General features: G+C 37.5%; 1 pseudogene; it reads right to left on the bottom strand.

Annotated features, from left to right (window-relative positions):
- Positions 1–5584: 5584 nt before the first annotated feature.
- LOC112634592 overlaps positions 5585–18919 on the bottom strand; it is a 56137-nt pseudogene continuing 42802 nt past the window's right edge.

Raw genomic sequence — 18919 nt, forward strand, 5'->3', positions numbered from 1 at the left:
AAATAATTAAGTTGTTTAAATTTGCAAATTTTAAAACTGATTTATAAACCAGCCAACAGGTATCTAAGGAAATGAGTTTCAAACTCCCCTTAATAATACCTTTTGTCACCACAACACAATGATCAAAATCAGGAAATTAACATTGGCACAGTAGTGTAAACACAACTATAGACCTTATTTAAATTTCACCAACTTTTCCAGGAATGTCCTTTTTCTATGCTGGTATCCAATACAGGTTCTCAAATAGCATTTAGTTGTTATTTGTCCTGAGTCTCCTCCAATATATGATTGTTTCTCAGCCTATGCTTGTCTTTCATGACCTTGACACTTTTGAAGAGTGCTGGGCAGCCACTTTGCAGAGTGCTCTTCAACTTAGCTTTGTCTGATGTTTTCTCATGATTGGATTGAGGTAAGGCACTGTTGACAGGTATGTCACAGAGAGGCTGTGCAGTTCCTAGTATATCATATCAAGGGCACATGGTATTCATATGTCTTATTGCTGGTGATATTAACCTTAGTCGCTTGGTTAAGGTGGTGTCTGCTGGATTTCTTAATTGTGAAGTTTCTCTTTTCCCTTTGTAATTAATAAATATCTTGGAGGAGATACTTTGACACTATGAAAACATCCTACTGCTCTTCAAATTGATACCTCAAATTCCCACCCCCACACCACACATTTCATTCCAGTCTTCCCTCACTCTTTATTTGTAAGGAATATGTTTCCAAACAATGAGAAACTTGGCTCTAATTATCGCCTATATTTACTTACTTTTTCAATCCTAGCATAAATATAAAATGGCTTTAGAATTGCTAAACCATAATCCTGTGAGAAACAAAGTTACTAATTAGATTACAGTTTTTTTGTATAGAGTTCTTTGTCTTTAGCCTTACAATGTCCAATTAAAACATTGTTTTCCAAAGATATTTTGTTCGGTTAATTCTCTTCTTTCTCAGTATCTTCGGTGGTATTAAAGTATTCATTCATTTAGGCTTATTTGTTACTGCGTTATTTTATGTTGAGTCTTTTCTTCTTCATCCTGGCTGAATTTAACTGTCTACATGTTTTGGGATATTTTATAATATGTGAAACCTTATAGAAGTTTTAAGAATTAGAGCTATGAAACAAGAATATGCAAAGAATTATCACTACCCATTCCTGTTTCTTCTTTTTTTCCATCCTGTTAACACCTACCCTCCATAGGTAACTACTATTTTTAGTTTCTGGTTTATACTTCCTGCATTTCTTTACAGAAATGAACAGATACATGTCTATGTTCTTCTACCCTGTTCTTACATGAAGGGTAGTCTACAATAATATGGGCACTTTACTTTCTTCATTTAATATCATATCACAAGAATCACTTGGTATCTCTTCATAGAGATTTTCCTCATCCTTCTTTATAGGTGTAATACTACATTACATGGAGGTTTACTCAATCACTCTCCTATGTATGGGCATTTGGGTTCTTTGTGTAATTAAAACAATACTCCTCTGATGCTTTGTAATTATATAAAACACTGCAGTGTGCAAATTCACTTATATATATTTCTGTGTAGTAAAAATATACTTTATTTTTAAGTGCAATAGCTGCTAACATATACGCTGATTTTGATGTTCCAAGAAAATACATGTATTCAATAATAAGCTTTCATTTGCCTCTTCAAGAAATTCCAAAGAAAATACTCCAGTTCTGTTCAACATTATGCCTTGAGGAGTTGAAATGTTTTCCATGATAAAAATATAATTTGTGCGGCCCACACCTTGATTATTTATAAAAGATGGAGTTTCTAAAAACCCATATATATCATCAATGAATACTCCCTTCTCTTTGAATTCAATGCTTAATTCAAATTGATGTTAAGACATTGGTGAATCAATAAACTTGATGAAATGTGTCAAAATGTTCATGAAAAAATACATTTCTATTTCCTCTCCATTTCAATTTGTAGATATTTTCTAAATGGGATTTTTAAGTGCACAGAAATAAAAGCTATCTACATGTAACTCTGGAGAGGTTAAAAACACAGCACACGAAAAGTTAACATGCCTGAATCCTAGGGCTGATTCACTTAGTGTAAGAATAAATGTCAGAAATCTCTTAATTACATATAGATTGCATAAGGGTTTAAAGATAAATTTTGAAAGCCAGAATTACCAAGAAATAAAATCTTATTTGAATTTTACCACAAAAGTTAACACTCCTAGTAAAAGAAGACAATAGAATTGTATAGAAAATTCACATCTACATCAAAAAAGAGAAGTTTCATAAACTAGAACAGTAGAGCGCTGTTCAACTGTTGAATACGAAAATTTCTCAGAATCCCTTGGAAAACGACGAGACTTTCCATTCAGACTCCAGTCTCCTCATTTAAGTAAAACAAAACAAGGTGTTTAAATGAAGGGGAATGATTTGTTAGGTTTAAAAATAGAATCAGATGTTTTCTATTATGTTAATTCATACACTACATGAATTGCCCACCATAAAAACTTTTATGTCCCAAATTTCTGAAGATTTTAAGCTATGATCTTTCCATAAACATACACTGAGGTAAAAGCATGTTGTAGGATCACACTTTTTACTAGCATTCGTCCATTTGCCAGTTTTCATTGCATTTGACTAACTTCCCAGATAAAGTAATTTCTGTCTTTCTAGAGAGAAAAATAATTCTGCCTTCAAAATAATCATAATAGACCTGCCTTCCTTGAACGTCTAGATAAATGGCCAAGTGTAATCACTGGATACATAAAAAACAATGAAGATAATAAATAAAAATGAAAATACTTTGCATTTCAGAATGTGTTTTTCATCACTCTGTTTTGAAGAATGAAGCTCTTTCCTCTGTTAGCCCTCCACTCTGCACCACTTGGTCCACCATTCGCTGGAAAGAACAGACCTCACCTCTCTTGAATCTTTTTTATACATTCGACTATAAAGCAAGGTCCAATATCACTGGAATGAATGCTAAGTTGCCACTATTTTGAGAGTAGGTGAGGAGTGATAATGCCTGCCTGTGTACTGTACGGATGGGACGGTCTCACTCACTAAAGCTACTGCAAAATAATTTCTCAATAGATAACTGCATAGTGCCTCTTCCTTGAACCAGATAAATCATCATCCAATATTTTATTACAGAAGGATGGGTGCTCAAACTTTGATCAGCAATAAGGAGTTTTAAGAAAGGTAAGGCAAAGGAATCTCCCTTAGCCAAATGGATACAATATGGAGCTTTTTGTATCCTTCTATATTAAGCTAATTACTGATAGGTTCAAAAAATGAAGTATGCGTATAAAAAGCTGCTTCCATAAAGCCAGTGCTTACTAAGTGTTAGCATGTCAAAGGGAGAAAACATTGTGATTTCAAAGTAATACACTTAAAATTTAAAAAAACAACAAAAAACAGCCTAGGAGAAATAGTACTTCCTATATAAGTTAGGTATCAAAAATTAGTAAAAATGAGCTGGGCACTGTGGCTCACACCTGTAATTCCAGCACTTTGGAAGGCTGAGGCAGGCGGACCACAAGGTCAGGAGTTTGAGACCAGCCTGACCAACATGGTGAAACCCTGTCTCTACTAAATATACAAAAATTAACCGGGCATGGTGGTGTGCGGCTGTATTCCCAGCTACTCGGGAGGTTGAGGCAGGATATCGCTTGAACCCGGGCGGCAGAGGTTGCAGTGAGCCGAGATCGTGTCATGGCACTCCAGCCTGGGCAACAGAACGAGACTCCATCTCAAAAAAAAAAGTAAAAATGTATTACAGTCACAACCACAGTCTTTGGAGTAGTAGTTAGAAAATTTAATTTTTTTATATAAAGAATAAATACATAGCAAAGTGTCAGCAAGTGCATCCTCCCTTGTTAGAGGACAAATAATTTCTTATTTAGGACTTCAATTTAAAAACAAAACAAAAAGCCCTTAAAAACAAAACAAAACACAAAGAGGCAGAGTGCTGTTCCTCAGGTTGGTTATAAACAAATTTCACTCAAGGAAGTGCAATGAGTAAGATCAGGCAAGACTGTAGTAAATACACATTTGCCATGACTATAATTTAGTCCAAAAAGAATGAACACTCCTCTACACAAGGTAAATGGGGTGAGAGAGTTGGTAATCTGTTGGTAATCTGTGTCTATATTAAATATGCTCTAGGAACAAAAATTTACGTGATATTTGGTTAAACCTTAGTCATTCCTTAGGTTAATTTCTGTAAATGTTAATTTTTACATTACTAATCATTTTACTGCTATAGCTACATCAACTAAATATTAGTTTATGTAGTATTGCTCAAGAGATCTACAAATAATAGCAAGCTCTTTGATTACCTAAAAATGAGCTATGTAAACTAAAGGAAGAAAGCAATAATATTCCAAATGAATGGTACAGGGCACAATACGTATAACAAACATAAATTTAGAGAGAGTATAAGGTACGCATCAGTTTATCTTATAAGGACAAAGTGCTTGAGGAAGGTCTTGAGAAAACCCTCCCTTCCTCCCTCCAAACTTTTAGCATCTACATTGTGTCAGATGTTACAATTGGTAGGAAGGATAAATGCTTTTAGGCAAAAGTAAAAACTTATCTACAAAGCCAAATAGCAAAGTCTAGTGTAGTGACTTTTTGTAGAAGGCTTTCTTCTCTGGTGGCAATATTCTTTAGTACGTATCCAGGATAAACTAAATTGAAACAATATTTTTGATACAGTAGCAATCTTTTTATATAGTTTTACTAAATTTTACAAAATTCTAAAAATTATGTAAATTTTTGGTACCATGCATTATGCACCAGTTTGGGGCTGCCTGATGAAGTCATGGCTACTATTTTAATATTAAACATTGCACCTGAAAAGTTCTGTCCTCTATATTATTGGGCACAATGCTAAGGGCTCCTAAGAGATGGCAAATTACCTCTATACAAGGCTCTTGTATCGGTTCGAACCCCTAGAGTCCGAGTCCACCAACAAACAACACAAGGTGGTGTCGAGCAACACGCTCTTTTTAATGACCACCTGGGTGCAGACAGGCTGAGGCCTAAAATGGCGTCAGGAGCAAATGAGGACGGGGCAGGGGGTTTATAGTCTCCTGTAACAGGAAGTGTCTCAGTCTGACACCGCTACGCGGTACCCTGATGGCCTCTCTCTCGGTCTTCAGCGAGTACGTGTCTTCCGACCAGCTCTCTTCCTGCTTCTGCTGTGTTGCTGACGCACACACTGCTGGCACAAGTGGCCTTGCGCCTTGGGACGGGCCTGAGGAAGGAGGAGCTATTCATTTCCTTAAGCTTTCATGCCCCAGGGAGAATCTTTCAATTTAAAGTGAAAAGTTTGTGATGTAGCCTCCAAATTTGAGGAGAGGGGGACATGGGTACGAGGGGCAGGCAGGGTAAAAGGATTTTAAAATAATACGGCTTTGGAGTGTATACTTTAGGATAACTACTATACCTTGCTTGTCTATCCTTGACCCTAACCTTGAATAACTGCGTGTTCTTGCAAAATGCAATTTCTACTCTGTAGAAAAAGGAGCAGTCTGTTAGGAAAAGCATATTAGGGCAAGATATAAAGACATCTCTATCATAAATGTGATTTTAGTTGTTCAGTTTTTGGATACATCACTATAGGCTTTTTCAACCTTCTTACCATGGGGACAGGTGTTGGGTAAACTCATCCCTTCTATATGCATTAGCTAGGTAGCTCCATACGCCAGTCATTCTTTTTGGAATATCAAAGCTGTGATATTTTTTTGGCCACCACCTTGACAATATGCAGTTTGGGCAGCAGGTCAGCTAATGTCATTTCATTGCCAGCCAGAAATTTACATAGAGAAAACTTAATGTCCTCCATACTATTTTTATCAATTTCATCAGAAAGGAGAGGATTCAGATATTCGTTCAGTTTTCTGCAGGGTTTTCAAGAGACTCTTCACCACTGCTTCATTAGCCTCTGGCATTGAATTTTTGATACATGCATGCAGAGTTTGGCAAAGACGTCCATTCCAGCAGTATTTGATTCTGCGTGTTTTGGTGAAAGCTCTAAGTACTTGGGCGGGCATAAGACGTATTCAAGAAATTCCTCAATCTTATTTACATCTGTTTTGACCTCATTGTTGAAAGTTATAAATGGTGGGTAGGTCCCCAGGGGCAAATTTTGCAGGTCTGCAGGCTTCCTTTTCAAGTCAACAGTTGTAACACTAAATACAACTCCTTTGAGCCAAAGAGTCATGAAGAGCCTCTGGGAAAGGGGGCAGTTTCCTGTCATTTCACCATCACTGCCAGCCTTCATGAAGAGCTCGATGAGGGGCTCTGTCCTCCTCCTTCAGCCTGTTCAGTAAAGCCCATTCAGCAATATCGACAAGGCCATGGCCTACTCAGCTGGGCTCTTGGAACGGCGGTGGCTGCCTCTGTTCCGGGGCAGCTCTGGTTGCTGGCTCCCGCCATGCTGCTCGCTGGATGGTCCTCATATATGTTTCTGAATTGTGGGAGGTGTGGCATCAGGATAGATTCCTAGAAGTCTGATTCCCATGTTGAAAGGTAACATTTGCTTCCTTGCAGGCTCTCCAACAAGAGTGTGCTGTCACGTTTTAAAATTTATACCAATCTGATAGATGAGAACTGGTATAGTGTTGCCCTGATGTGCATGTCTCTAATAATAAGTGACTTTGAAAATGTGTTTGTCTATTTGAGGACTAGTTTTATATCTTTGCTTGGAAAATCGTTTATTCATGTATTTTTCCAAAAATATTATTTTCAACAGAACAGACCAGCAAGGAAAGCAGATGAAACTCAAGAAGAATTGTTTTGAATACGTTTAACATTGACCAGTTCAAAGATGAAGGACATTTCACTCTCAAAACAAGTCAACATATAGGGTAAGTCCACATTAAATTTTTAGATTGTAAGTAATTATATACATGCGGTGATATAATGATTGTATCATCCTCAGTCAGATAAGTGAAGTTCCTGTTTGGGGTTTCACATTTTACAAGGCTCAGAGGTGGCCCTCCTCCTGCCATGTCCCTCTCTGTAGAGTAAGGATTCCATGGGCCAAGAAGCGAAGTCACTCAGAACTGGTAAACCCTTCTAGACTGACACCTGGTATGTGAGGCCTTGCAATTCTCTGCCCAGATGGTCCTGAGTTGGCTTCCAGTGCCTGGGTGAGCCTGTTTCTTGAATCCATCCCCTCAAAGGTAGATGATGATAGGCCCCATGGGTAGCAAAAGAATGGCTGTTTGAAGGGAATGGGGTGGAGTGAGCTTAGATTGGCTATAGTGTGCACCCAAGTACATATAAAGCCCCTTTGTTATGTGGGGTGGAGCCTGGATTGGGAAGAGGATGGAAGGTGCCTGTGAGCTGGGCTCTCAGACTTGTATCCATTCCCAGGACTTGTAAATGTTAGTGGCAGTCCTATATATTGAAGTAATCTTTTAAAAGTGCATGCTTAAAAAGAATTCTTTGTTCACATATCTGAGAAAAATTGATAATATAGGGACATCTCCAAGTCCTGAGGTATGAAATGTGTAAAACCAAATAGAAATCATTTGAAAAAGTTGGAGGGCAAGTAGTGCCTCATCTAGAGCAAGTTTTAATTAGAGCAAGAACTTGAAGAGAATGTTGAGAGAAAAGGATGTGGATAAAGATTTTGTGGATGACTGACCTTGTGTTCCAGAGGGCACAGTGAAGGAGTTTCAGGTGAGGAAAGGACATAGGATATGGGGTAAAATAGGGCATCTATGAAGTCAAAAGGTGAGTTAAATGTAAGAAATGAATGATTAATTTGGAGTGCTGGGCTTTCTATGGCAATTTTAATAGCTTTATTGAGATATAATTTACATACAACATTTATTAAAATATATAGTTCAATGGTTTGTAATATAGCGTATTCACAGAGTTGTGTAATCTCTAACATAATCTTATTTTAAAATGTTTTCATTGCTCCAAAAAGAAACCCGGTACCCATTAGTTGTCATTCCATATCCTGCTACCTTCTAGCCTCAGGCAAACACTAAGCTACTTTCTATCTCTGTAGATTTGCTTATTTTGGAAAATATATAAATGGAATAATAAAATATGTGTTTTTTTGTGACTGGCTTCTATTGCTTGGCATGTTTTCAAGGCTCCTCTATGTTGTAGCATATGTTGGGTTTTGTTATTGCTATTTGTGATTGCTGAATAATATTTTGTAATATGGATATACCACATTTTGTTCATCCATTCATAAACTCATGGGCATTGAGATGGTTTTCACTTTTTGGCTATTATGAATAATGCTGCAATGAACATTTATGTATACATTTTAATGAGGACATCTGTTTTCATTTCTCTTGGGTACATGCCTAGTGGTGGAATTGATTTGACCGTGTGGTAAATGTTATATAAATATGCAAAATATAGACTGGGTATATTGACCCTGTATCAGTCCATTTTCACACTGCTGTAAAGAACTCCCTGAGACTGGGTAATTTATAAACAAAAGAAGTTTAATTGACTCACACTTCTGCATAGCTGGGAAGGCCTCAGGAAACTTACGATCGTGGCAGGAGGCAAATGGGAAGCAAGGCACGCCTTACATGGTGGCAGGAAAGAGAGTGAGTGCAGGGGAAACTGCCACTTTTAAAATAATCAGATCTCTTGAGAATTTTCACATTATTGCAAGAACATTATGGGGGAAACTGTCTTTACAATCCAATCACCTCCCTTCCAGGCCCTCCCCGACAGGTGGGATTAAAATTAAAGATGAAATTTGGATGGGGACACAGAACCAAACCATATCATCTGCTCCTCCCGCCTCCCAAATCTCATGTCCTTTTTACATTTCAAAACCAATCATGCCTTCCCAAAAGTCCCCCAAAGTCTTAATTCATTCTAGCATTAACTCAAAAGTCCAAGTCCAAAGTCTCATCTGAGACAAGGCAGTCCCTTATGCCTATGAGCCTGTAAAATCAAAAGCAAGTTACTTACTTCCAAGATACAGTGGGGGTACAGGCATTGGGTAAATGTTTCCATTTGAAATGGGAGAAATTGGTCAAAACAAAGGGGCCACAGGCCCCATGCAATTCTGAAACCTGGCTGGGCAGTCATTAAATTTCCTTTGACTCCATGTCTCACATACAGGGCACACCGATGTAAGAGGTGGGTTCCCACAGCTTTGGGAAGCTCCACCCCTGTGGCTTTGCCGAGTACTGCCCCACTCCTGGCTGTTTTCATGGGGTGGCATTGAGTGTTGGCGGCTTTTCCAGGCACACAGTGCAAGCTGTCAGTGGATCTACCTTTCTGGATTCTGGAGGACAGTGGCCCTCTTCTCACAGTTCTGCTGTGCAGTGCCCCATTGGGGACTCCATGTGGGAGCTCCAACCCCACATTTCCCTTTCACACTGTCCTAGCAGAGGTTCTGCGTGAGGACACTACTTCTGCAGCAGACTTTTGCCTGAACATCCAGGCATTTCCATACATCCTCTGAAATCTAGGTGGAGGTTCCCAAACCTCAACTCTGGTCTTCTACACATGTGCAGACCCAATACCACATAGAAGCCACCAAGGCTTGGGGCTTACACCCTCTAAAGCAATTCCCAAGTTGTACCTTGGCCCCTTTTAGCCACAGCTGCAGCGGGTGGGATGCTGGGTACCATGTCCCAGGGCTTCACAGAGCAGTGGGTCCCTGGGCCCAGTCCAGGAAACCATTTTTCCCTCCTAGGCCTCTGGGCCTGTGATGGGAGGGGCTGCTGCAAAGGTGTCTTACATGAGCTGGAGACACTCACACAAGTTTCTGTAGCCTGCTTGAATTCCTCCCCAGAAAATTGGTTTTTCTTTTCTATCCCGTGGTCAGTTTGCAAATTTTCCATTTACACTCTCCTTCTCTTTTAAACATATATTCCGATTTCAAACTATCTTTTCGTGAGCACATATAACTGTACACTTTCAGGAAAAATCATGTCACACCTTGAATGGTCTGCTGCTTAGAAATTTCTTCTGCTAGATACCCTCAATCATCGCTCTCAATTTCAAAATTCCATAGATCTCTAGGGCATGGGCAAAATGCTACCAATCTCTTTGCTAAAGCATAACAAGAGTCACCTTTACTCTAGTTTCCAACAAGTTCCTCATCTTCATCTGAGACCCTCAGCCTGGACTTCATTGTCCGTATCACTATCAGCATTTTGGTCAAAGCCATTCAACAAGTCTCTAGGAAGTTCCAAACTTTCCCACACCTTCCTGTCTTCTTCTGATCCCTCCAAACTGTTCCAGCCTCTGCCCATTACTCAGTTCCAAAGACACTTTCCCTTTCTTAGGTTATCTTTGTAGCAGTGCCCCACTCCTGGTACCAATTTCTGTGTTAGTCCATTTTCACACTGCTATAGAGATCTCGCTGAGACTGGGTAATTTATAAACAAAAGAGGTTAAATTGACTTACAGTTTTGCATGACTGGGGAGGCCTCCAGAGACTTACAGTCATGGCAGAAGGTGAATGGGAAGCAAGGCACATCTTACATGGTGGCAGAAAAGAGAGTGAGTGCAGGGAAACTGCCACTTCTAAAACCATCAGATCTTGTGAGTGGGAACTCCCTCAGTATCACAAGAACAACATGGGGGAAAACCACCTCCATGATCCATTCACCTCCCACCGGGTCCCTCCCTTGACATGTGGGGATTGTAATTCAAGATGAGATTTGGGTGGGGATACGGAGCCAAATCATATCACAACTTAGATTGTTTAAATCTTCTTAACAGGCACCCATTAGGTCAAAAGCCCTTTAGTGCCAAAGTAAAATATTTATACATCCAATTGTTTTAAATATAACCCGTGTCAGCAGACTTAGCCATTTAGAGGCTGCCTGCTTTGCATGCTTTGTAAAACTGTACCTAATATCTGTTAGCTATAGGTGAGATAAACCCTGTGGCTATAAAGGACTCCGAGTTTTTGCTGCCCTGCAGAGTTCTCTGATCCAGCAGTTCCCTGCAGTCCTGTGCAGTGACATTAGTTAGACCCAAATCTTCTTCATCTCCTTCTTCCCTAGAGAGCTTCCCTCACCCTTCTCTTCTGGGTGGTAGCCCGCAGGCCTTTGCTTTTGAAAAGCTTCATACCATGCAGGGCTTCCCTCACATGTAAACCTGTCAAAAACACCACCTAAATAAAGCTTGTGTGTGCTACTACTACTGTGGTTATATTTTTATCATTGATCAGCACTGAAATGATTAAGCCAGGAATTTGCTCTTTGCTTAACATTTTGAGGAATTGTGAAATTATTTTCTAAAATTCATGAACCATTTTGCAATCCCACCAGTATTGTATGAGGGATTCATTTTCTACACATATTTGCTAACACTTATTATTGTATTCCTGATTGTAGCCATCATACTGGGTATAAAATGGTATCTTATTGTAGTATTGATGTGCATTTCTTTAATATTTAATGATGTTCAGCATCTTTTAGTGTCTTTACTGGCCATTTGTTTATCTTCTTTGGAAAAATGTCTATTCAAATATTTTGTTTATTTTAATATTGGGTTATAGATGTTTTTATTACTGAATTGTAAAGGTTCTTTGTATATTCTGGCTACATATACCTTATCAGATACATGCTTTGCAAATATTTCCCCCCATTCTGTACTTTGTCTTTTTACTTTCTTGATGGTGTCCTTTGGAGCACAAAAGTTTTCAATTTTTATAATGTCCAATTTATCTTTTTTTTTTCCTTTTACTTCTTTTTATTTTGATGTCTTATCTCAGAAGCCATTTCCCACCCCATCTTCATGATGGTTTACTCCAATTTTTTCTTCTGGTAGATGTATTTCATATGCTTGGGTGTGATTTACTTTTTGTTGATTTTGTGATGTAGTGTGAGATAGAGATCCAAATTCATTATTTATGTAGATTTGTCCAAGTATCACTTGTTGGAAAGACTGTTCTTTCTTCAGTGAATTGTCCAGGCAACTCTGTTGAGAATCAATTGCCCGTAAATGGAAAAACTTATTTCTTGCTCTTAATTTTATCCATTGTTTTATATGTACATTCTTATGTCATCACCACCCTGTTCTGATTACTGTATTTTTATAGTAAAGTTTGAACTCAGGAAGTACGAATCCTCCAACATCATTCTTCTTTGGCTTTTCTGATTCCCATTTAATTTCATGTGAATTTTGGGATTAGCATGTCTATGTCTGCAAAGAAAAGGCAACTGGAATTTTGATAGCAATTGCTTTGAATCTGTAGATGAATTTGACAACTGTACTAGGTCATATTCACAGGGGCCAGGGTTTAGGACTTTAACATGGCTTTTGAGAAGACACAATTCAACTCATAACAAGGAATATTGTCATATCAATATTATTATGTGGATATGTGATGTTTTTCCATTTATTTAGATATTCTTTTATTTCTTTCACCAATGTTTTGTATTTTCAGTGTACAAGTCTTGTACTGTTTTTGTTAAATTTATTCCAAAGTATTTTATTCTTTTTGATGCCACTATAAATTATATTTTTAATTTAATTTTCAGATTGTCCATTGCTAATATATAGAAATACAATTTATTATTGTATATTTATCTTATATTTTGCTATATTATTACCCTCATTTATAAGTTATAACAATTTTTTTCTATGGATTTCTTAGGATGTTCTGTATGAAAGGTCATATCACTTGCAAATGGAGATAGTTTTACTATTTTCTATTTTTTTTCTTTTTTCTTTTTAGTAGAGACAGGGGTTCACCATGTTGGCCAGGCTGGTCTTGAACTCCTGACCTCAGATGATCCACTCGCCTCGGCCTCCCAAACTTCTGGGATTACAGGCGTGAGCCACCGATCACACTTTTCTTTTTCTTGCCTAAATTTCCTGGCTAGAATCTCAAATACAATGTTGAATGAAAGTGGCAAAAGTGGACACCCTTGCTTCTTTCTTATTTTTGGAGGAAGGCATTCAATCCTCTATTGTTAAGTATGATGTTAGCTGTGGGGTTTTTGGTAGATTTTTTTTCACCAGATTGAAGATAGTTACTTAGTATTAATTCTTTAAATGTTCTGGGTAATTAATCTGGAGGTGGGCATTTCTTTATAGAAAGCTTCAAGATTATTAACACAATCTCTTTACTTGTCATAAATCTACTCTAATTACATATTTCTTCTTGTGTCTGTTCCTGTATTTTGTGTCTCTCCAGGATATGGTCCATTTTGTCTGTTATCTAATTAATTTTTTGAAAAACATTTATTTCTAGGATTCCCTTATAATCCTTTATATTCTTTAATGGGGTAGATATATTCCTTCTTTCATTCCTGGTTTTTGAAATTGGAATCTTCTCTCTTTTTCTTGGTCAGCCTAAGCTAAAGATTTGTCAATTTTGCTGCTCTTGTCAATGAACCAGCTTTTGGCTTCATTGATTTTCTTGATTTTTCATCTTTGCTCTATGGCATTTATTTCAGCTCTAAGTTTTGTCTTCTTTCTGCTTGCTTTGAATTTATTTGCTTTTCTTTTTTAGTTTTATAATGTGGAAAGTGAGATTACTGATTTAAGATCTTTCTTTCTTTTTGATATTGGCATGAGCATCTATATATTTACCTTCAATAGCTGATGCTGCATCTCAAAAGTTTTGGTATTTTGTGTTTCATTTTCATTTACTTCAGAATATTTTCTAATTTCTCTTGTGATTTCTTCTTTGACCTACTGGTTATTTAATAGTGTGTTTTTGATTTTCAAAACTGTGAATTTTCCCAAAACCTTACGTTGTTGATTTCTAATTTAATTGATTTAGGTCAGTGAACACACTGTATTATTTCAATATATTGAGGCTTGTGTTATGGACTAGCATGTAATCTGTTTTGAAGACTGTTTTACATGATTTTGAGGAAAAGTGTGTGCTTCTTCTGTTAGGTAAAATGTTGTATATATCTGTTCAGTTTAGTTGTTTTATGGTGTTGTTCAGGTCTTTTGTTACTTCGTTGATCATTGGCCTGTGTGTTTTATCCATTACTGAAAGTAAGGTATTGAAGCCCCCAGCTATTATTGTTGAATTTTCTATTTCTCCCTTCAGTTCCATATATTTTACCTCATATATTTTGGGGCACTGTTATTAGGTACATACATATATTGTAATTGTTATTTCTTCCTGATGACTTGATCCTCTTATCATTATAAGATGTCATTAGTTTCTTTTAACAATTTTTGTCTTAAAGTCTATTTTGCCTGATCTTATTCTGAAAGCCCATCTTTTTGTTACTCCTTGTGTGATAGCGTGGTAATACTTTCCATCTTTTCCCATTCAACTTATTTGAGTCTTTGAATCTAAAGTGTATCTCTAGATCATGGGTTGTAATTTTAAATTTTTATTTATTTTTATTTTCTTTAATCTTTCCTTCAGTTAGAATATTTAATCCATTTATATTTAATACAATTACTGGTATACTATATTTCTTTCATTTTGTTATTTGTTTTCTGTGTCTTGTATCTTTTTTATTTCTCTACTCCTTGATTACTGTCATCTTTTGTATTGAATAGGTACTTTTAGTGTAATGTTTTTAATATCACTTTAATTTCTTTGTTGCTTATTTTACTATATTTTTTGTTATTTTCTTAGAAGTTGGTCTGGAGATTACAATTAGTATTTTAATGTAAAATAATTTAATTCAGATTAATAGTGTGTTAATTTCAGTAGGATACCAAGTATGATTTAGTGGTCAGCCAATGATCAGTAGAAGATTTTAATTTTTGTGGGTACATGGTAGGTGTATATATTTATGGGGTACGTGAGATGTTTTGAAACAGGAATGCAATGTGAGATAATCACATCATGGAGACTGGGGTATCCATCCACTCAAGCATTTATCCTTTGAGTTACAAACCAGTTATACTCTTTAAGTTATTTCAAATGTACAATTAGCTTATTATTGACTATAGTCACCCTGTTGTGCTATCAAATAGTAGGTCTTATTCATTCTAACTTTTTTGAACCCATTAACCATCCTCCCCTCCCCTGGAACTCCCCTTTATACATCCCAGTCTCTGGTAACCATTCTTCACTCTTTGTGTCCATGAGTTCAATTGTTTTGACTTTTAGATCCCACAAATAAATGAGAACATGTGATGTTTGTCTTTCTGTGCCACGCTTATTTTACTTATAATGATCTGTTACATCCATATTATTGCAAATGACTGAATCTCATTCTTTTTTATGGCTGAATAGTACTCCATGGTGTGTATGTACCACATTTTCTTTACCCATTCATCTGTTTATGGACACTTAAGTTGCTCTCCAGTCTTTGGTATTGTGAACAGTGCTGCAACAAACATGAGTGTGCAGATATGTCTTCGATACACTGATATCCCCCCCCTTTTTTTTTGCATATATACCCAGTAGTGGGATTGTTGGATCATATGGTAGCTCTATTTTTAGTTTCTTTGAGGAATCTCTAAGCTGTTCTCCGTAGTAGTTGTATTAATTTACATTCCCACTGACAGTGTACAAGAGTCCCCTTTTCTCCACATCCCCTCCAGCATTTGTTATTGCCTGTCTTCTGGGTATAAGCCATTTTAATTGAGGTGGCTGACATGATACTCATTGTAGTTTGGATTTGCATTTCTCTGATGATCAGTGATATTGAGCAGCTTTTTATATGCCTGTTTGCCATTTGTATGTCCTCTTTTGAGAAATGTCTATTCAAATCTTTTGTCCATTTTTTGATTGGATTATTAGATTTTTTCTATAGAGTTGTTTGAGCTCCTTATATATTCTGGTTATTAATCCTTGTTAGATAGGTAGTTTGCAAATATATTTTCCCATTCTGTGGGTTGTTTCTTCACTTTGTTCATTGTATCTTTTGTTTTGCAGAAGCTTTTTAACTTGATGTGAAACATTTTGCTTTGGTTACCTGTGCTTGTGGGGTATTGCTTAATAAATTTTTGCCTGGACCAATGACTTGGAGATTATCCCCAATGTTTTCTTGTAGCAGTTTCATGGTGTGAAGTCTTAGATTTAGATCTTTAACCCCTTTTGATTTGATTGTTGTATAGTCTGGCTAAACATTTGTCAATTTTGCTTAATATTTGAACAAAAAACCTTTTTGTTTCATTGATGTTTGTATTGTTTTTTCTTTCATTCATGCTTTGATCTTTATTAATTTTTTCTTCTACTAATTTTGGGTTCAGTTTACTCTTGCTTTTCTACTTCTTTAAGATGCTGGATAGATTGTTTATTTGAAGGTTTTCCTCTATATTGATGTAGCACTTAAGAGCTAAACTTCCCTATTAGTACTGCTTTTGCTGTTTAGGTTTTGGTATGTTGTGTTTCTTTCATCATTTGTTTCAAAAAAATTTTCAGATTTCTTCTTAATTTCTTTACTGACCACTGGTCATTCAGGAGCCTATTGTTTAATTTTCATGTATTTGGATAGTTTCCAAAATTCCTCTTGTTTTTAATTTCTAGTTTTATTTTATTGTGACCAAATAAGATGATTAATATTATTTAAAATTTTTTGAGTGCTGTAAGACTTGTTTTGTGACCTAACATATGGTCTATCCTTGAGATTGATCTATATGCTGATGAAAATAAGGTGTATTCTGCAGCTCTTGAGTTAAATTTTCTGTAAATATCTATTAGACCAATTTGGTCTACAGTGTAGATTAAGTCTGATGTTTCTTTGTTGGGTTTCTTTCTGGAAGATCTGTCCAATGCTGAAAGTGAAGTGTTGAAAGCTCCCGCTATATTGCATTGGGGCCTGTGTCTCTCCACCATGATTGTAAGTTTCCTGAGGCCTCCCCAGTCATGAGAACTGTGAGACAATTAAACCTCTTTCCTTTATAAATTACCCAGTCTTGGGCAGTTCTTTATAGCAGTAAGAAAATGGACTAATAAACCATTGTATGTTTTTTGGTTTGATGTTACCATGAGGTTTGCAAATACTATTTTATAACCCATTATTTTAATATGTTAACAACACTGTTTACATAAACAAATAAACACGCAAAAGGAAAACTAATAAAAACTCTGCATCTTATATTCATCCTCCCATCTTTTTTATTGTTTCTATTTATATCTTATTTTATCGACTATGTCTTAAAAATTTGTTGTAATTATTTTTGATTGGCCCATTGTTACATCTTTCTACTTAGTATGAGCATAGCGTACACACCACAGTAACAGTGATGTAATATTTTGTGTTTTTCTGTGTACTTACTATCACCAGTTTTATACCTTCAGGTGATTACTAATTGCTCATTAATATCCTTTTGTTTCTTATTGAAGTACTTTCTTAGAAACATTTATTCTAGGACAAGATTTCTTAAATCAGCTTGTGGTTAATGCTCCCTGGCCTGGGACTCACCCATCAGGGTAGTGGGCTCCCCTCTGGTCAAAGACAGGTCCGGAAATGCTATCTAAGGGTCAAGTATTGGCATTGAGGACTCCAAGAGCCCGCTTGGTGAGCTACCCCACTGTGGCCATGCTGGTATCTAAAATGCAAGACTAAGTCCCCTTTACTAGTCCCTCCGCTTTTCTCAAGCAGAAGGAGTTTTACCCCATAGCCATCATAGCTAGTAATGTGCCGAGTCTCACCTGATGGCAGCGGCTCTCAGAGGCTCACCCAAGACCCTCGATGTAATACCTGGGTAACACTGCTGGTTATTCAAGGCCCAAGGGCCCTTCAGTTAGCAGATGATGAATGCTGCCATAACTGGGTCTTTTCTTTGAAGGCATTTGGTTCCCTCTGGCCCAGGATGTGTCTAGAAATGTCATCTGGGGGCTAGGATCTAGAACAGGGGCCTTACAACTCTGACCAGTGCCCTATCCTGCTGTGGCTGAGCTGGTATCCAAGACGCAAGACAAAGTCCTTCCCACTCTTCCCTCTTCTCTCTTCGACTGAAAGGAAGTGTCTCTTTTGAGCTATGAACTGTGCAGCCTGGGGTTAGGGGAGGGGTGATGCCAGCAGTTCCTTGCCTACCCCAGCTGGTGTCTCAGTGCATCTTTGCCCCTACCAGGCCACTGTCTCTGGGCCTAGTTCAGCACTAGGACTTGCCTAACAGTTGCCGTTTTTATGTCCTAGACTTCCTTTCAAGTTTGCTTGGAGACATAGAACACTGTAGCCTTCGGTGGCGAGGCTTGTGGGAACTCATGTTCTGTCTGCTGGCCAGGTGATTCTGCTCTGGGTAGGACTGATTTACATGCTCCCTTTGTGGGTGGGTGTCAGCTGAGTTTGGTCTGATTTTCGCTTCTTCTCTAACAGGACAGCTCTGAGTTCAGTGCCTCACAATTGCTATATTCACCTCCCCCAGCACCCCGGGATGCTCTCAGCAACAAACTGCCATGGCCAGGGGTTGGGGAGGAGTGTGGTCGGTGATTCAGGACTGTCTTTTCTATCTCTTCTGTGCCTCTTTCAGCAGTAGGAAGTTAAAACCAGGTACTATGAGTGCTCACCTAATTTTTGATTCTTATGATGGTGGTTTTTTGTTTTTTTGTTTGTTTGTTTTGTTTTTTGTTTTCTGTGTAGATTGTTGTTAAATTGGTGTCCTTGTGGAAGGAACAATTGGTGGAACCTTCTTTTCCACCATCTTGCTGCACCTCCAAGCACATTTCAGTAAGTTTTAAAGACAATTTTAGCGCTCAGTTTCTGTCTTCTCAAGACCCCAAGTTCAGGCAGGGGTGATGACAGGCTTTTCCTTTCTCAGGTCTTTCTGAGCATATATACAACCTTGCACATGCAATCATCCTTTTAGATCCCCAGAAATATATTGAAGTTTTTTTAAACTTCCTTATGCTCACCTTGTTTTCCAGGAGCTGCTTTTAAATCATGGCCAGGGTTTTGTTTGCACCAACTGACTTCACAGCTCAAGGCAGCTGCAATGTTGTCAGTAAATTGTTGTTGTTTTGGCAATGCCCCGGGAGTAGGGCTTTTTAGAATTTCAGCTGAGCTGGACACTGAGTTAAGTCAAATAGCCACAACACCCCAGGA

Source organism: Theropithecus gelada, chromosome 1 (assembly GCF_003255815.1).
Source record: "Theropithecus gelada isolate Dixy chromosome 1, Tgel_1.0, whole genome shotgun sequence".
Lineage (NCBI taxonomy): Eukaryota > Metazoa > Chordata > Mammalia > Primates > Cercopithecidae > Theropithecus > Theropithecus gelada.